Consider the following 21375-nt stretch of genomic DNA (forward strand, 5'->3'; position numbering starts at 1 on the left):
CCAGAATAGTCAGCTGCATCCCTCAAAGTGGTGTAGTAGCAGGCCCAGAGAAACGGTATCTGGGAGCTCCAAAAGATATTCTGCAGAAGGCTTCTCTGCTCTTTTGGGCAGTGGAGCTCTGCACCATGTCTTGCTAGGATCTGTGCCTAGGGTTTAAATGGTACAGTCTAGTACTTAGAGATTTGCCTAAGAACACACAATTGGAATTTTAGATCAGGAAACTTTGGCACCCCTTCCTATACTGAGTCCACTAGACCATGCTGCTTGTATATCTTTTTAGGATTCATGTACCATTTATTGTAGCAAATCCGGGTAAAATGGCTAGGAAAAGTCATGTAATCAGTCAATCCATAACCATGAATTAATTGATTAGGCTGATTGACTCCATCACACAAACATGGCTTTTGGTCAGCCTTAATTAATTCAATCTCAGTGACTAAACACAAACTATGAATTGACCTGGAGTGTGCTAACAAATTATTCATACCAACACATAGTAGGCTATATCTGTCCCTGGTATAACTTCAATGACTTCAGTGGAGCTATCCCACAGCTGAATTTGACCAAGTAGTTTTGAAGATTTTGACTAACATGAATTATGTTGCCTTACACATTGTTTTACTGCTTCATACAGAGAATATTTAATGTAATTATACAGCACTCATCTTGGGTTATCTCCCCTGTGTACACTCTTCACTAATTAGTAGTTTGTCTGATTAGGGAGGAGAAAAAGAAAACCACATTCAATTGAATCAAAACATCACACAAATAAAAATCCTAGTTTGCACCACACTATTTTCTGCCTATTTGAAGACTAAACACTGATATACATTTTAAACATAAATGTTTCTTTAAAATGAACTTTGCTTCCCACTAACATAATAGATTGAGGATCAGTTTTCATTAAAACAAAAAAAACTTAGGCTGCAGGCAAAAAAGTGTGTGTGCAATTAGCTACAGAATTGGTTGTTTGTGCATATACTGGATTGTGAATAGCCTCCTTAACTGTACATGTAAAAAGTTGCACAATTCAATGTACAGTTTTGAATGTAGCCTTAGGCTAGGTCTACACTACAAGCACTACAGCTACAGTGCTGAATCTACAGCACTGTAGCATAGACACTTTCTACAGTGACAGAAGAGGTTTTTTAACCCACTCCCTGAGAGACAGTAGCTAGGTTGATTGAAAAATTCTTGTAAACCTAGTGGTGTCCATACCGGGCTAATGTCGGCTTAACTAAATCTCTGATTGACATAGCTAAATTGACCTAACTAGATCAGGATTTAGGTTTAGATAAAGTAAAATAACACTTCAATCAAAAGCATAGTCACCCTTGCACATATTTGGGTATGTTTTAAAACTCCAGTAACTCTGGTCAGAAATGTGACTCTATTTCTTTCAGTGATGTTTTGTATCCATTGGGATCAGTTTCTAAGTAAAACCAAATAAATACATTTAGCCTGGCCTAGATTCTCTTCTTAGTATACAAGACAGTGTTAAGCATGTCAAGTCCCAGTCTGTGATATGGTTTAGTGAGCTTTATCAAGAGAAAGAGGTTTTGCTTTATCCACGGCTGCTGAATTGGTGGCAAGCAAATAACCTGCTACTCTTAAGGTACTAGATATTTTAAGGAAGAAGAAAGTGGGGCTTAGCTTGCTGTATTCTCTGAATGAAAAGCTATAGCAAATGATAGGGCAAAGAAGTCTACCAGCTCTTGTTTTGAAGGCCAGTCATTCCAAAGAAGGAAGGATGGTGCAAGGCTACTTCCCTTGAACATTTGAGGGAATATCTTAAGATAAGAGAGGTGGTTGGGGGATTCCTACTGGTTGATATATGGTGTAGCTAATATTAGAGGTGGGTGATAGTCAAACGTTTAGATTAGTATATTATGCAAACAGTAGGACAGCCAAATCTAAGTATCAGCATATTTCTGCCATCCCTACTATCCAGTACCATGTGATACACACGAGGTTGAAACAAACATAGAACTCACTTTTCCAGTCAATTAAGGCTGAGATCTTGAGATCGACCCTCATTGCATGCCGGGGAAGGGTGATCTATGGCAGGTATGATTCTCCAAATTGTGTATAAGCTGCTTTGATTCCCATAGAGAAATGGGTGAATGTTGTGAACACTGACACTGTCCATGGGAGAAAATAAAGCCACTTGTAAATAAACTAGTTGTGTTAAGTGTTAACACAGCTATACTGACTCAGTTTGTCCATGTTTCATACCCCATGCTTTAAACCATTTCAGTGCAAAGCAATGATTTCCAGCAAATTGTACCAGTGGCCTGGCGCTATCTTAGGCACTAGCGGTATGGACTAGTTGAACTGTTGGAGTCCACACTGCCACTGAACCCATTCAGAGTGAACCAATTAAGCATAAACTGGTTATTAAACATAATATGAGGTAGAAACGGTGAGTGAGTTAATATCTTTTATTGGACCAACTTCTGTTGGTGAGAGAGACAAGATCTTAAGCTACTCAGAGCTGTTCTTCAGGTCTGGGAAACTTAATCAGAGTGTCACAGTTAAATACATAATGGAGCAGCTGTTTAGCATAAGTAGTTACCATACATTTCAAGGGATCATTCAAGGTGAAGTGACCCTTTAACACCCTTCCATGCATAGGGAGGAAAGGAGGAGGGGGGAAGCAGCAGAGTGGGGTTGTTAATGGGTTATAGATTGTTGTAATAAGCCATAAATCCAGCATTGCTATTCAGTCCATGATTTTGTGTCTAATAAAGTTATGAATTTAAGCTCCCAAGCTCGTCTTTTGAAAATATTGTGCAGGTTTCCTATAAGGATGTGGACTGGTAGGTCAGATATAAAGTGATCACTTTTCACAAAGTGTTCACCAACAGGTGATGAGGCGGCTTTTATCTTTTATCATTTTCCTGTGTGAGTTCATTAGAAAGCGTAGAGATTGTCTGTCTGGTTTGTTACTGAGGCATTTAGTGCACTCGATGAGGTACACCATATTTATGATAGGCATGTGTAGGTCCCTTGTGTGGAACTTAAAATGTGTGTTATCAGGGGTGCTGATTATCATAGCAGTGGAGATAAGTCTGTAGGTTTTGCATCTGTTGTTCTGGCAGGGTCTGATGCCACTTTGAGTTGGTGTGTCCTGGTCTGTGGGGAGCTTGCTTCTGATGATGAGGCTGGAGGGTTGTCTAAAGGCTAGAACTGGGAGTTCAGGAAAAATTTCTTTCCGGATGTTTGGGCCACATCAGGTATTGGTGGTAGTTGTTGTTTGACACCTCAGCATGGGGTGGTAGGTGACAACTAGGGGTATGCAATTTGAGAGGGATTTATTTTTGTACTTAAGCCAATTCTCTCAGAGTTATTGGAGTGCTTGTTCCATGATGTGATCTACTTTTCTGGTGGAGTGTCCTTGTTTGAAGGTGGATTTAAGTGTGTTAAGGTATATATACTAGATTTTCTTCTCAGAGCATATTCTTTAGTATCTGAGTGCCTGGATGTAGGTAACAAATTTCTTGGTGCATTTGGGTGGCTATTGGATCTATGAAGGTAGGTGTGGTGATCCATGGGTTTTTAGTATAATATAGTTGTCTGTAGGGTTCAATTGTTGAAGCTGATTGTGGTGTCCAGGAAGTTGATGCTGCTGTGGGAGTATTTCAGAGGGAGTTTGATGGACAGGTGATGGTGGTGGAAGTTGTGATGGGAATCTCTGAGGGAGTTTGCTGTCTGTCCAGACAATGAAAATATCATTGATTGTATCTAAGTATATCACTGGTTTTGTGGTGTAGTTGTCCAGAAACTCATCTTCAAGGTGACCCATGAAGAGAAATCATCTGTTATCTACAGCCAGACAGACACTCAGATACCGCAGAATATACTCTGAGTAGAATGCCTGGGATATACACCTCAACACAGTCAAAACTGCCTTGAAACAAGTATCAGAGGGGTAGCCGTGTTAGTCTGGATCTGTAAAAGCAGCAAAGAATCCTGTGGCACCTTATAGACTAACAGACGTTTTGGAGCATGAGCTTTCGTGGGTGAATACCCACTTCTTCAGATGCATGTGGTGGAAATATCCAGGGGCAGGTATATATATGCTAGCAAGCAAGCTAGAGATAACGAGGTCAGTTCAATCAGGGAGGATGAGGCCCTGTTCTAGTAGTTGAGGTGTGAATACCAAGAGAGGAGAAACTGATTCTGTAGTTGGCAAGCCATTCACAGTCTTTGTTCAATCCTGAGCTGATGGTGTCAAATTTGCAGATGAACTGAAGCTCAGCAGTTTCTCTTTGAAGTCTGGTCCTGAAGTTTTTTTTGCTGCAGGATGGCCACCTTAAGGTCTGCTATAGTGTGGCCAGGGAGGTTGAAGTGCTCCTACAGGTTTTTGTATATTGCCATTCCTAATGTCTGATTTGTGTCCATTTATCCTTTTCCGTAGAGACTGTCCAGTTTGGCTGATGTACATAGCAGAGGGGCATTGCTGGCATATGATGGCGTATATTACATTGGTGGATGTGCAGGTGAATGAACCAGTGATGGTGTGGCTGATCTGGTTAGGTCCTGTGATGGTGTCGCTGGTGTAGATATGTGGGCAGAGTTGGCATCGAGGTTTGTTGCATGGATTGGTTCCTGAGCTAGAGTTATTATGGTGCGATGTGCAGTTACTGGTGAGAATATGTTTCAGGTTGGCAGGTTGTCTGTGGGCAAGGACTGGCCTGCCACCCAAGGCCTGTGAAAGTGTGGGATCATTGTCCAGGATGGGTTGTAGATCCTTGATGATGCGTTGGAGGGGTTTTAGCTGGGGGCTGTATGTGATGGCCAGTGGAGTCCTGTTGGTTTCTTTCTTGGGTTTGTCTTGCAGTAGGAGGCTTCTGGGTACACGTCTGGCTCTGTTGATCTGTTTCCTTATTTCCTCGTGCGGGTATTGTAGTTTTGAGAATGCTTGGTGGAAATTTTGTAGGTGTTGGTCTCTGTCTGAGGGGTTAGAGCAGATGCTATGGGCTATGGGCACCCGCATGGCCCCACAATATGCCAATATCTTTATGGCCGACCTGGAACAACGCTTCCTCAGCTCTCGTCCACTCACGCCCCTTCTCTACCTACGCTACATTGATGACATCTTCATCTGGACCCATGGGAAGGAGACTCTGGAAAAATTCCACCATGATTTCAACATCTTCCACCCCACCATCAACCTCAGCCTGGACCAATCTACATGGGAGGTCCACTTTCTTGACACCACAGTGCAAATAAGTGATGGTCACATTAACACCACCCTATATCGAAAACCTACTGACCGCTATGCCTACCTTCATGCCTCCAGCTTCCATCCCGGACACATCACACGATCCATTGTCTACAGCCAAGCACTGAGGTACAACCGCATCTGCTCTAACCCCTCAGACAGAGAGGTTGCTAATAAGCATAATCTACTGAACCTTTAGAATTCTGTGCCTAAGTAACTTTTGGAAATGAGATTTAGGCTCCTGACTCACTTAGGGGAATGTTACCATTAAGGACTAACTGGTAAGTTTACAAGCAATGCATGGCTGTCTAGCTCAACTACTCCCATCAAATACAATGGGAGTAATGTTGAAATTCCTATTCAACTCTTTGAAAATGTAGATCTGTCATAGGTTAGTTGCCTGGAGCACCTCCATTTCAGAGTCAATTCAAATAGTCTTTCTTAGTGTCAATAGCCCTCCTAGAGTTAATTTATTGCCAAAGAGAGCCTACCTAGGCACCCAACACCATAGTCCAGACAAAACATCAAATAGAGCCTTGTCATTTTTCGCCAAGCCCTGGCTCTCCAGCACAGCCCCAGTGTCCCTCACCACACCCAGGTCCCCAGCACAGTCATCTCCTGTCTCTCTACCAGGACGGTCACCTCAGCCCTTCCAGCCGGAGTACAATCCAGCTCTTCCCTCCACAGTCTGTTGGGAGCGTCCTAGCCAGGTGAGCATCCCTCACTTATCCTGGCCCTCTTTGGTTCTAGCCCTGGAAATGCCAATGGGTAGTCTCTGCTTTTCTTCTGCCTTCAGCTCCCTCTGGTTCTTGGCTCTGTTCTCAGGCTTAGAGTCAGCAGGAAACTCTCTACTGCTGCTGGTGCTCCTGCTCCTCTTCCTCCATCTTTCAGCCCTCTCTAGCGCTGGCTCTCTGACTTGAGGTTACCAGCTAGCAAACACCTCTTGCTGCTCTCCTTGCCTTCAACCTTTCCAACCTTTCCCCAGGACATGCCTTCTGCTTCCTTCTGGGAACTCCTCTCTCTCTGGCAACTGACACCTGACCTGAATGAAGCAGTCTGCTCTGATTCAGTAAATGATGAGTTACTACCATCCTATAAAATACAAATTTTGTGAAGTGCTATTTTGGGGTTTACATATGAAGGATGACATCGGTTCAGTCCAAAAGCCGCCTCCTAGTTATTCCACCAAGTGACATTAATTGACATCCCCCTAGAGCAGGTTTGTGTCTCATCCTTAGAATTGTTCCTCTATGAGTATTATCTACTCCTAGAATCAAAGAATATCAGGGTTGGAAGGGACCTCAGGAGGTCATCTAGTCCAACCCCCTGCTCAAAGCAGGGCCAACACCAACTAAATCATCCTGTGAAGTGCTTTAGATTTTCAGAGGAATGCCCTGCATAGTGCTAGGTGGTTCGCACCACATTAAGTACCCTTAAACTCTACTGCTATTTACATAAAAAAATGTCAAACTATATGTAAATATCATACTATGTTAGAATTTTCAGTGACAGAAAAATATATCTGGAACAAAAAAACAAAACACTACTCTCTATGAAGTTGTCATTCACTTTAGTTCCAACAAATTTTTACTATTTGAGTTAAATATTGTAAAATGCTATCTCAAAGGGGGAAATCCTGCCTCCTGGTCAAGCCCAAGTGGCCAGACATGGCACAGGGATAGTATACTACCCTGCCAGCTGCAGTTTAGCATGGAAGTTGCTCAATGGCTACTTGCACCCCAGGGCAGTAGTACCTCTTGTGTCCACTGTAGCCTCACTTGACAGTGATAATGATGGAGGCTCTATGTACTGTAATGATGTATCCCCCAGCCCCATCTTTCACTCTTCATTGAATTGGGATGAAAAAAGACCTACAGCACTCAGCTACAAGGTGCCTGGGTGGCCCAGACTTCTTATTGAGTGCCTCCAAGTTCTGTTGTCCCATGAAGCAGAGCCTGGAGAAGATAGACATTATACATAGCCCAAATCTGTCACAAAAATTAATCAGAAGAAAGCTTTGCCTGAGCTCAGCCACTGTATATTTTGCTGGATCTGGATGGTAAGATGACAGGCCCAGTTGCTTTCATAGATCACTGATGAAGTGCCTTGTAAGACAGTTGAGATGTGAAATAAACATATCAACTTCAGTACAACCTGAAATAATAAAGGAAATGCATTTGGCAATATGCTGAAACATGGCAATTTGAAGCATGCAATTAGCCATTATAGGTTGGCGATATTTCTATATTTCTAAAATATGTTATAATTCCAACAGAAGTTATGGGCTTGTGCAGAACTTACGAGGTGAGGTTTTTTGGCCTGTGTTATGCAGGAGATCAGAATAGATGATCATAAAGATTCCCTTCAGGATTTAAGAGCTGTGATTTAGGAATAAAGAAAAAATGCAATCTTAATGGGAACAATGAAAACAAATGCAATTCTGCAGTGAACATACCCTAAAAGTGTATGGATGACATTAGTTCATCAACACGCATCTTTTGGAATATCAGATGTATTTAGAACTCACTTATTTCAAAAGAAATATATTCCTGTGAGATATTAACTGATTTACTGAAATTAGCAGGTATTCATACATAGATCAGTAATTTTATACTGTATTTCTCTCTACTACTGTAAATCAGGTAGTAGCTCCTTGTAACGACTGATGTAGGGGATTTCACACCAGATTTCTGCTGGCGATGAGCTGGGACAGAAATGCCTGGTATTCCCACACAGAGCTGTATTACATTGACCTCCATATTTAGCCCAGCTGGCCTCAGAATAGCTATGTTTTCAGAAAAGAGGTCACAGACTCTGCCAAGCAGTATTTTCTTACATTGCAAAGTAATCAGAAAAAAATTGCTAACAGAGATTCATTGCCTCAAGGAATTACTGTAATCAGCATGATGGTGTCCACTGACTTTAGAGGTAGCACATCCAATGTATAAGTGCATGACACAAACAGAGGGCAATTATGAAAACAGGAAAGACCAAAACATGTCAGAAAGCAAGGGGAAGTACAACTAATGTATAACAAGGAAAACAGCAGCAGCTCAAGCTACTACAGCAAAAGTTACTGTAAAACATGCAGCCCAATAGGGGAAATCAGAGATAAGTGAAAGAAGGGTTTACCCCAGCCTGCTGAGAAACCCATTGAGATAAAGTGGATTTCAATGGAAAAAAGAGTTAGCTCTACTGAGAAAATTCACACAGATAAGTTTTGTGGGAAATGGAACACAACAGAAAGAAGCAGGGAATTATGTGATAAAAGTTTGTATTGTGCCACACCACTGCAGTTAAATGACCATTTCAATTAGCAGTACTTCTAAAATGGCCAAACCGGCCCTGTAACCTTTCATCATACAAGTAGAACTTGCTCATGTCTCTAGTCCCATTTATATCAGTGGGACTTCTTAGATGAGTAATGATTGTGGGATCAGGCTCAAGCAATTAAAAAGTGAAATAAATATTCACTGCTGTTGGATATATGATTGGATCATGTTTAGATATGCACTAGCTAACTTTGTGAGGTGTACAAGATAGCTCAGGCTGCCTAATTCATTATCTCTTGTTCCTTAGATGATTTGAATGGGTTTTATCAGAAAACATAAATCATGGCTTTACATACAATATATATATATATAACCCAATATAACCCATAACATTACTTATTAAAAACCCTACTGTCTTTCAAGAGGCGATAATCTACAAAGGTTACTGTCACACTTCAGGGTAACTGCACCCCTATTCTCCCATCATAGTCCACCAAGGGCACCCACTGTAGGCTTCTGACACAACAGCCATTACCTCTCTTGGTCAGAGACCTGCATGTGTCTCCCTTCTGACAGGAGCGTTAAGGCTTCACAGGTCTCTGATTTACATTGTGATACCCCCAGAAAGCCTGACTGCCTAAAAGTCCAGTGTCTATGCTTGTCTTTCTCTCCATGGTTACAAACAGGGTAATTGCAGCAGTTACAAGTGGCCACATAGCTCTTTCTAAGCAAGCACGTTTATTCATAAGGTGAAAGCATTACAGAGAAAACATATAGAAACACTAATGTGTTAAAAGCTTTATCAGACGTCACCTGTTAGTCTTATGGGGACTCCATATGCCAAGCCCTTCCAACCCATCTGTAAAGATTGGTGTGTCCCCGCCTTGGGCAGACCATTCTGTCTGTTTGCTGGATCAAAAAAAGGTCTTGTGTCAGTTTAAACTCCAGACTATTTATCAAAAAATGCTTTTTCATCTGTTGGTCTCTAGAGAATCAAGTTTGAACTAGTACGTGTGAGCTTTCGCAGGAGGTGTTATCTAGATGAGTTGCCTTAATCACCACCTACTGCTTTTAGTTCCTGGAAGAGCTGTGGGAGCCCCCCTTCATGCAGTAGGACACAATCGTACATAAACTGGTCATTTGAAACAATGGACCCCAAAGATACTGCAGGAGATTGTAATGTTTGTCACATCTCTCTTCTTTCCCTCTCCCTTCTCCCCCCCCCCCCCCCCCCCCGAGAGGTTGCATGTTCCTGGCTCCCAATAATATATTAACTTAATTCAAAAGACATTTCCAGGCTATTGTAGGACATTGTCATATGTCACAGTTACTAGGGACAATTCAATGGGTGACTCAAAACTATGGTCATCTTAAGATCTGTTTTACAACAGCAGACAATAAGGGACGAGAGCTGGGAGAATAACAGATTTTTTGATATGATGGCAGCTCAAAAAAATTGGACAAAAAATGTTTTCAGTTGAACTGAATCTGAATTGAAAAAAAATAGGCAAGAAAAATTTCTTTTTGGTCTGTTCCAGAGCAGGGATTTGGACCTGGGTCTTCCACGTCCCAGATGAGTGCACTAAAAAAGGTCAGGGGACCCACAGTGGTAGCAGTACCACCACCCATTCCTTTTCTTTCTCTAGCCATTTTGTGAATGACCAAAACTATTTGTGTCAACTCTCAGATAATTTTGGATCAATTGAAAATTGCATAAACTACTTGTCAAAAAAAAAATTGCTGAGCTCTACCTGGGATAACTATCTTTTATAATTTATCAGATATTGATAAAACAAAACCTGGAGGGAAGATATGACAAGAAATAGCTAGATATGATGTAGCATTAGGTTATAAAGTATTTTAGAAAACAGGAAAGGAACTAGGAAGGGTTTTTCTATAGTTGCCATCATGATAACATCCAAGCATTGCGTGCATAAGTACTGTTGGGAACAATTGCATTTATGAGTGTAAATGGAATGATTTATAACTAAATGTGTATGCTTTGCACCTTTTTGATTCCAAATATTTATTGTAATCTTCCTCCCTACCATTAGAAATTCTTTCTAACAAATCCTTTTTTTTATTCCTGTTATACCCAGTAGAAGTCTCATCAACCAGACCCTCCCAAAACTAAAGTCCAAAAGTCTAGAGAGAATCTACTGAAGTGCACTGCTGTGAAGTGCCTTTGTTTTCTTTTAATTTGAATGACCTATGTGAGTTACTTATAAAGCTTCTCTTGTAGAACATTCTTTTTGTTCTTGTTAATTTTTTCCCAAATTGACCAGATATTGAAAGTTCATATTTAGATACCTAAATAAATGGTCTGATTTCCAAAACTAGCCAGCACCCTGCCACTCCCGTTGGAAGCAATGGCATTGCTGAGTGCTGCTGAGCACTTCTGAAAATCTGGCCACTTCATTTAGGTGCCTAATTGAGAGCGGAGCTCTTTTGGAGTTATATTTTCAAATGTCTCATCACTTGACCCGATCAATCTTTTCCTTTCCCACAATGTCTCAACTAATCCTATGTGTTAGAATTCCCTGGTATTTTGAAGTAAGATTTAGGGTATAGCGGAGGAGAAGTGTGTGGATCCAACCATGTGGCAAGTGTTTTATGACAGCTTAGCTTTCTGACGTCTAGCAATTGTTTGATATAGAAGCCACTCAGAACATACTTTCAGTATAGAATCTAGGTAATGGCATCTAGCAAAATCCAGACCTTGTGTTACATACAAAACAGAGATTCTTCTATTTATACTGCCAGGGATCAGATTGCTTCCAAGCATTATAACCTTCAGCTATTGAAAATGTCAAGAAATGTCATTCCTATATAATAGAAAGTATAGCTATCAAATATTTATAGTATACTGTAAATGAACATGTGGAAGAAAAGCATCTTGTCAAACAATACATCCATCCACCATGAAAAAGGTAAGCCTTTAAATATGTTTTTATTTAGAATTCAATACTATTAAAATAAACTTTAAGTAGATTTAAAAAAATCTTTTCTGTCCTCAGTTATTCTGGATTTACACTGATGTAATTCTACTGAGGCACTGGGAGACATCATTCAGAGGATGCAATTTGCTCCACTGTTGGGTGTTTTTTGTCCATGTGGGTTTCTTGGTTTTTTTTTTCCTTTTTGATGATCAGCCATGTCAATATCAGAGGCTTCTTAAAGACTGAGAGGCAGTGACAACAATAAACAATTTATTCCTTCAAAATGAGGCTTGTACTGAGGCAGTGTGGCCCCAGCGACTTTCTAGCAATTAATGGATCACATTCTACAACTGCACACAGCGTTTGCCATGGCCTACTTGGATGATGATGCGATCTACAGCTGCCCCGGGAATATCACGTAAACCAAGCGGCGGGTGTCCTCTGAGCCCCGTGTGCAGTCGGATTTACCACAAATCTGAAGAATGTCGGATTTGGTGGCGAGAAGACACCTTGGGGTACACCCTAGACAGAGGGCAAGAACAGCTTCTTGTTGGAAAAGCCAAATCATTTCAGGACTAATCAGCCCCGCCCATGAAGAAACAGGTACATTAATTCTTGGGTTTGGCCAGGTATTACCGATGGTTTGTACCTCACTTTGCCTCCATAGCCATCCCCTTATTGGAGCTCCTAACTAAAGCTTTCCTCGATGGGTCCGCTGGTCAGATGAGTGAATGAAGCCTTCTGGACCCTCAAGGAGCATATATGTAGCAAACCAGTACTGTTCATCCCTGACTTCCAGTGAGAGTTCATTGTCCAAACTGATGCTTCGGTAGTGGGACTCGGGGCGGTCCTCTCTCAGGAGGTAGGAGACGAGGAGCACCCCACCATCTATCTCAATCTATCTTCACATGCTCCTGAAATGGCTCAACACGATGAAGAATTCCAATGCCGGGCTAATGCATTGGTATCTTGCCCTACAGACTTAAGCCTTTACCATCCACAACCAGGCTGGTAAGGACAACACCAATAAATACTTTCTGTCCCGCCTGGGGGAAACTGAGGACACCAATCCCAAGGACTGGGTGCTGGACTTTAGGACGAGGTGGGAGGTAATAGTGATGAGGTGTGGCCTCCCTCTGAGCCAGAGGGAGAGGGACCACACTCTCTCCACCCAGCTGGATGGAGTCTGCAGGCCTGGCCCTTCCTCTGGAAGTTGAAGGGCGGGGCAGGAAGTACAAAAGGCGGAGCCCCTATCCCAGTAGAGGCCAAGTCAGGGAAGGACACAGATGCATTGTGCTTGCCAGCACTTCCTTGTCTAATGGATTAGCATTATACACTGCTTGCCATCACTCCCCTGACCATTGGGAATTAACCCTGTTAAATTAACCATTGGAAATTAACCCTTGACCCTACTCTGTCAATTCCCCCAACAGTAGGCTGCGATCCTGGTGATGTACTGAGGCGGTGCAGCTTCCCTCCGAGCCAGAGGGGGAGGGATGACTGTGCTCTCACTACAAGGCCATTGAATTACAAAGAATATGCAGAAAGTCAGACAGAAGCAAGCCCAAAGAATCCAGGAGATCTGAGACATTTCTTGTGCACACATATAACATATATATACCTCCCGTGACCAGTATTAGTAGTAGCTGGAGTATTTTCACATAGAGCAAGGCAAGGTTCTGGGCAAAATTTTAGGGGGAATATTCTCTATCCTACTCTAGAGGGCATGGATCCTCTCTGCAAACATTCTTTGGAGCATACTGCAGCCCAATGGCTGGAATAATATATAAAGTGGGGGATGCTCCCCCCGGCACATCTCTTCTCTTCTGTGTTCAGCCCTCCCCTTTTATTCAATAGAGCCACAGGAGTTCTGCTGCTAAAGGCTTCCAGTGGCTGTTTTAAAGGGAACTGGTCTAGTCGTGTATAGTATACATCCATGCAGGAAAGTGTCACGGGGGTCACTATTTAGAGCTAGGACGCCCCTTTGCGGACCATCTGGAGACTTGCTCAGAACCAGTATGATGCCCGCTCCTTCAGTTTCTCACCCTGTGCTCTCTCTCCCTCTCTGGAGTCAGGTTACTCCCTCTTCATTGATCAGGGTGCTCCCTCTTCATGCCCAGGTCCCGCTATAGTTTTCCTCTTCCAGAGTATCAAAGTCAACTGGACAATCTGTCCCATGTAGTCTTCCATTTCACTGCCCATACTGTGCCTCTTCCCAAATAGCTGACGGGAACCTGGGCACACCCACTATTCTGGGTTCCAGCCCAGGGACCCTACAACCATCAGCCAAGGCTTGCATTGTCCCAAACCTTTCTGTTGATTCTCTGGGTTGCTTCCTACTTTGCCTCTATCAGGCCCCTTCTCCACCCTTCTCTGAATATGCACTTCCCTTAGGGCTAGGATCCCAAGGCTTCTACTTTCCCCCTTGTTTCTTCCTTTCCCCCTCTAAGCTCAGAGAGTGACTGCAGGCCTTTACTCTACAGCCATACTCTCTACTTCCCCAGATGAGCTTCATTACCAATTAAAAGCTTATGAGCCCTGAATCTCCTCCAGGTGTGGCCTGCCACAGGGATAAGTTCTCTCTATTCAGGCCTGGTTTGGGGTAGGTACTCCATCACAACAGCTATTTGCTCTTTTTCATCCTAAATTCAAATTCTGACATCGGATGCCTGTGCAGAATTCCCACTGATGCCAATGTAAATTGTTCTCAGGGAACTGAGAACAGAATTTGGCCCTTTGAATTTTCCATTCTGTAAATAAAAGAAAATAGTGTAAGTTCTTGCTGACTAAGGATGAATATTTTTTGCTTGAGATGATGTGAATTAGTAGGGGAAGCAAAAATAGATAGGAACCTAGGATGCAGTGGCCATATGATGGTCGAGTTCAGGATCCTGACACAAGAAAGAGAGGAGAGCAGCAGAATACAAACCCTGGACTTCAGAAAAGCAGATTTTGACTCCCTCAGGGAACTAATGGGCAGGATCCCTTGGGAGAATAATATGAAGGGGAAAGGAGTCCAGGAGAGTTGGCTGTATTTTAAAGAATCCTTATTGAGGGTGCAGGAACAAGCCATCCCGTTGTGTAGAAAGAATAATAAATATGGCAGGTGACCAGTTTGTCTTAACGGTGAAATCCTTGCTGATCTTAAATGCAAAAAAAGAGCTTACAAGAAGTGGAAGGTGGGACAAATGACCAGGAAGGAGTACAAAAATATTGCACAGGCATGTAGGAGTGAAATCAGGAAAGCCAAATCACACTTGGAGTTGCAGCTAGCAAGAGATGTTAAGAGTAACAAGAAGGGCTTCTTTGGGTATGTTAGCAACAAGAAGAAGGTCAAGGAAAGTGTGGGCCCTTACTGAATGAGGGAGGCAACCTAGTGACTGAGGATGTGGATAAAGCTTGATAGAGATCTTGTAGGTGCTTGTGGAGGGTAGGGATAGGATACAGTGGGACTTAGACAAGTTAGAGGATTGGACCAAAAGAAATCTGATGAGATTCAACAAGGACAAGTGCAGAGTCCTGCACTTAAGATGGAAGAATCCCATGTACTGCAACAGACTAGGGACTGAATGGCTAGGCAGCAGTTCTGCTGAAAAGGTCCTAGGGGTTACAGTGAATGAGAAGCTGGATATGAGTCAACAGTGTGCCATTGTTGCCAGGAAGGCTAATGGCATTTTGGGCTGTATAAGTATGGGCATTGCTAACAGATCGAGGGACATAATCATTCCCCTCTATTTGACATTGGTGAGGCCTCATCTGGAGTACTGTGTCCAGTTTTGGGCCCCACACTACAAGAAGGATGTGGAAAAATTGCAAAGAGTCCAGCGGAGGGCAACAAAAATGATTAGGGGCCGGGGCACATGACTTGTGAGGAGAAGCTGAGGGAACTGGGATTATTTAGTCTGCAGAAGAGAAGAATGAGGGGGGATTTGATAGTTGCTTTCAACTGCCTGAAAGGGGGTTCCAAAAAAGATGGATCTAGACTGTTCTCAGTGGTACCAAATAACAGAACAAAGAGTAATGGTCTCAAGTTGCAGCAGGCGAGGTTTAGTTTGGATATTGGGAAAAACTTTTTCACTAAGGAGGTGAAGAACTGGAATGTGTTATCGAGGGAGGAGGTAGAATCTCCTTCCTTAGAGATTTTTAAGGTCAGGCTTGACAAAGCCCTGCCTAGGATGATTTAGCTGGGGATTGGTCCTGCTTTGAGCAGGGAGTTGGACTAGATGACCTCCTGAGGTCCCTTCCAACCCTGATATTCTATGATTAATCAAGCAAAGCATTTGGAATAAACTTAGAAAAGGTGGTATCCACACTATCTAATCTGACTATACTCATACTTTGAGTCAGAACATTCTGAATGATTGTGCTCTAAATATCTAATGCAAGCATATATTATTTTCATAGGAAGTATATCATTGTTTTAGTCTAGAACACTTTTGTAAATGAGATGTTTACCTGAATGAGTTTATTCTCCCTGGCAAATGAAAATAAATAATAAACCATATGCTTAGAATTAATTCAGCATGCTCTGTTGTGTTTAGATTTCTCTTTTAGTATTTTCAATAAAACTGCAGTGTTTCTGTGCATACATGTGTATAGCAGGTATGGCAAAATGATTTTCAGAGAAATCAAATCGTACAGAATATATTGTTTGCTATAATGAAAATAAAAAAAATTAGATGATAGTCCCAGTCCTAGCAAATATTTTTGTATGATACCAAATCTCAGAAAGTGACCAAATAGGATAAAAACAATCAGGTTAATTTTTATTTAAGATTTTTGTAAAGGATATATTGGTCCTAATCATATCTAAAATGATTTGCCCATTATAAAATTTCTGTTGTGACCTTTTTTATTTCTTTGTTGCTTTTTTAATATTCATATGCAAACTATGATGTTTCTAAAATCTTTATGAACATGTGAATTAAATTCATAAAGCAATAACACCATTTCTACCAGCACACATCATTTGCCAGTGAAAATGCTTAAGTTCCATCCTCTGGGCACCATAGCAAATTTTCATTAAGTTTTCACAGATGGAAATTTTCATTTTGTAGAGAAACTACACAGAAACATTGAAAGTGCCATGCCAGTTCAGCGTTCCACCTAGTTCAGTTTCCTGGCTCTGATGGTGGATTATATGTGGTACTACTTATCCACCATACATGTCACATTATTTAAAAAACATAAAATACTGATCAAAATTAATTTACTTTGCACATAATTTTGCTGTTAGACTAAGTTATTTTGCTGCTCGTTAGCTACGTATTTAGCAACTGGAGCCCCATCAGGGTCTCATAAAAATTCAATTAAAAACCTTGGTTCAAGACGTTAGCTTCTCGAACAAATATGCCTCTGAAGCCTGTAAAATAAATCTGAAATACTAGTAGAAGAACCAAGCTCCACTGTCACAGGTCTACTACTGAAAAATAAGGCCAAATTCAGGCCTGAGATAACCAAGCACAACTCCATTGTCACTGTAAGGCAGGAAAGTAGCTTCTTAAGTAAATATTAAATGATATGAAAAACACGCCAACAAACATCTTTCTTTCCAAATGCAAAGAGATGGACATCATACCGAAAGTACTAAAGGTAAAAAATCCATTACAATCTACATATCACACAGACTATGCTGAGAGGTTGTGCCACACACTCTCAAAGAAACTGCGAAACCACCTGATCAACATCCTATACAGCAAACAGGAAAAGATTAAGAATGAGCTCTCAAAACTGGCTACTGTCATGAAAAAACAACCTTCCACACAAACTTCCTCATGGATCGACTTTACAAAAACTAGCATTTCATTTACAACAGAAACTTTGCTTCTCTACAAAGGAAAAAGGACACTAAACTATCTAAACTGCTACATACCACGAGGAGTCACAACAGTAGTTCCCTTAATCCACCCAACAATATTGTTAATCTTTCCAGCTATACTCTTAGCCCAGCAGAAGAGTCTGTCCTATCTCAGGACCTCTCCTTTTGTCCCTCCAGACCCATGAACGTGATACAATTCTGCAGTCACCTAGACGTCTCTGACTCAAAGAATATTTCCAACACACCTCTGAACAACATACTAACCCACAGAATACTTCCTACCAGCACTACAAAAAAAATGGATTCTGCATGGACCCTCCAGAAGGTCAAAACAACAGACTGGACTTCTACATAGATTATTTCTGTTGATGTAATCGGGTGTTAGCACATTGCTTGTTGAGTGAGGCCTCCATCCATAACAGAATACTCTATTCCTGAAGAGTTTGAACCCTGGAAAGCATGAGCATGTTGTGATGAGATGTGCATACTTGACAAGAAGGAGTTAATAAGTGCTTGCTGGTTCAATCAGCCCAGCCCTGCTATAACTTCAGTAGGTGTCAAGCCGGGAGGGAGGTGCTAAAAGGGCTGAATGTGTCTCAGCTGGGGGCTGGCTAGGCTGCCTGAGGATGGAGGGAGATGGAGGATTTTTCTGACCTCAAATGAAGTCACTCTCAAAATGGAAGAAAAGTCTATTAAATAGGAAGAATGGATTTAAAGTGGGGTAGGGGTGAGGGTAGAGAAAAGAGTAGAAGAAGAATCGGAATATGATGATATCGGGGTGGGGGGAGGAAAGCAAAGCTGAGGAAGGAAATAAATCAAAATGCTATAATTGTAAAATCCCAAAGAAATAAGATTAGGTGATGTTGACTCTGTGAAAGTAGCTGACTGAATTAAAAAATGTGTAGGGGATATTGTAAGAGCCAGAACTCTGTGAGATGAGGATCTTTTAGTTGTATGTACAAATAAAGAGTGAGCTGATGAAAATGCTAGGAAAAGTTAAAATAAGTTACTTGCTAATAAAGCATTTGACTGAAATGAAGTGAATAATATATGGAGTGCCATTAGAACTGACCAGTGATGAGAAAATCAAAAGCATTGGAGAAGATAAAGTTTTAGGCTATGTCTACACTACCATTTATGTGAGTATAATTTAGGTTGCTCAGGAGTGTGAGCCACTATCCTGAGTGAAATAAATTACACTGATCTAAGCAGCTGTGTGGACAGTGCTATGTCAGCAGGAGAGCTTCTCCTGCCAACATAGCTACCATCGCTCATTGGGGTGGATTAATTAAGTCTAGAGGAGAGCTCTCTCCTGTTAGCTTAGCCCTCGTCCAGACTAACCCGTGGCATTGGCGGGTTAAAATCGATTGCTCGGGGATCGATATATCGCGTCTAGTCTGGACGCGGTGTATCGATCCCCGAGCGCGCTTACATCGATTCCGGAACTCCATCAATCCGAACGGAGTTCCGGAATCGACACGGAGAGCCGCGGACATCGATGCCGCGCCGTCCAGACTGGTGAGTACCTCGATTTTAGAAATTCGACTTCAGCTACGTTATTCCCGTAGCTGAAGTTGCGTATCTAAAATCGATTTTAATTCCTAGTCTGGACGTGGCCTTAGAGTGACTACACTAATCAGCTTATAGTGGTGCAGCTGCACCTTTGCAGCTATGCTGTGGTAAGCTCTCTAGTGTTAGCCAAAGTCTTAGTAAGTAAGTGACTAATTAATAAATGAGGAGGAGAAAGTACAACCATTGATGACTGGCTTATTACATTTAAGGGAGAGACTCTATCTGAAAAAGTAACAGGGTTTCAATGGTATTCAGAACCAAGCTATATATCCACCCTCCCCTAAGGTGTTATAATGGTCAATGGTATGGGGATGTGTCAACTGTTTGTAAAGGGAAAACAAGATGTGGTAAAGGTCAGGGGAGAGGCTTCCTGTGAAAATTGTATAGAATTGACAGAGGTCAAATGTAATAACTGTGGTGGTAATCACAGTCCAGCATAGAGAGTGTGTATTGTGACAAGACAAGCTAAAGAGATACAGAAGACAAAAACTGTTAATAACGTATCTTATGCAGAAGAAGTAAGAAGACTTTCGAAGCATCAGGTACAGAAGGAAAGCACAGGAAAAGGGGAACTGCAAACACAGCCTCACTCTATTCAAATTATGATAAGTACTAGTAGTGAAAACCGTAAGTTTATTGCATTTATGACAGAAGTGATAAATTGTACTCCACAAACTGGGGAGAAATCAGAAAAAAATGAAAATTATAGCAAAGAAAGCAGAAAAATAGTTGTGTGTTAGCAATCTGTGAATGGATCATATTCACGCAATTTTGAATGAGGTTAGTGTTTTGAATGAGGTTAGTGGGGAAAATGGGGAACACAAGTTTGATAGCACATGGTAAGGAACTAAAAGAAAATATCCTGGAAATGAAAACTATCCAGATATATGTGTTCAGCAAATATTGGTTAGTTGAAAAGCTTGCTCTTAAAATTTCAGGGTGTATTGCCTTTAGGTGACGCCAAAAACTAGTAAGAGGAGAAGGCTCTGTACTTTCATAAGGAAAAAATTAAACCACATAGCAGTAGGGAACAAAGAAGTAAGCCTAGAATATAATGCTCTTGAGATCCAAATGCAGAAGAGAAATATAAGGGTTTCTAATCTCTATAACCCTTGTGAGAAATTAGAAAGTTTGGTGCTAAAGGAAATAGTAAAGAATGCTAAAATACCATATATTATATGCAGTGACCTAAATAGTCATAATAAATTTTGGGGAAGTGAAACAATTGATAAAAATGCTTAGAAAAGTTCATTGACGAAAACAACCAGCCGGGACCCCAGAGGGCATGGAGGACACCATTTTGAAAAGAAAAATGGCATCCTCCACATAACATGACTTTGCACACACTATATGTGTGAAGTCATGCCATATGGAGGACAACATTGTGCTCCACAAAATGGTGTCCTCAGCACAGTGACCTTTTACCCCTGGTGCGTACGAGGTCACACTGTGGAGGATGCCATTTGGTAGAGCCAAATGGTGTCCTCCATGCATCTTGATTTTGCACACATTGTACATGCTAGGTCATGCTATGAAGAGCAAAATGGCATCCTCTGCTCACTAGGAATTACCACAACCCCATCTGCTGAAAGTGGGACCTCATCTCAGGTCATGACCCACAGTTTGGGAATCACTGGATTAATAGCAACACTTATTGTAGCCATACTTAGGATATTGAAGTACTCCCAAACTAAAACCTCACTGCCATGGTGCAATGAGAGGTTCACAACGGCAGTTAAAGAAAGGAACAAAGCTTAAAAAAGGAAAAAAAAACTAATGAATATTGAAGACCTCATCAATTATAAAAGAAGAAAGTCAATAGCACAAAGAACTATTTAAAAAAATCAAAGAAAGAGAGTTGGAGGAAATACTGTGGATGGACCAATAAAGATACCAAGACATCAAAAATATACATGCAAATTAGAAGAATGAATGGAATTCAGGCTAAGAATAGTTATGTCCCAGGTCCAATTGGTATTGACAACATGGTTAGAAGTTCTGAAAATGAGAAAGCAGTTTTAGCAGAAACTTTCTGATTAGTGAGTAATGACAAAAATCAAAGTGACTTTTAAAAATGAAGTATACCAGTATATAGATGAAAAATGGAATAGTTTTGTAAAATCTATACAGATGGGTCCAAAGAAGAAAATACTGGAAGCATACGGATGACATAGTATATAACAAAATTGGTAATAACTACATCTAAAAGAATAGCCAAATATGTACCTGTTGTGACAGCTGAACTAGTAGCAATAATGCTAGCACTGAACTGGGACGTACGCCAAGCAGCAGCCACAGCCGCCTTTTTTTTAATTCAGTCTCAGTCCTTATGGCAATTAAAAAGGGTGTCTCGGTATGTAGAAGTGATTTAATCAGTGAAATTATATTTCTAATAAGAGTTAGTACAGCTGGTGTTACCTGTAGTATTAGGTTGCATCTCAGCATGTATTGAGATAACAGGGGACAAAATGGTGGACAGAGGCTAAAAATGCTCTAAGAAATGGAAAGGTTGACATGGAAATACCCTTAAATAAACAGGAATTCAAA

The sequence above is a fragment of the Gopherus flavomarginatus genome, chromosome 3 (assembly GCF_025201925.1).
Source record: "Gopherus flavomarginatus isolate rGopFla2 chromosome 3, rGopFla2.mat.asm, whole genome shotgun sequence".
Lineage (NCBI taxonomy): Eukaryota > Metazoa > Chordata > Testudines > Testudinidae > Gopherus > Gopherus flavomarginatus.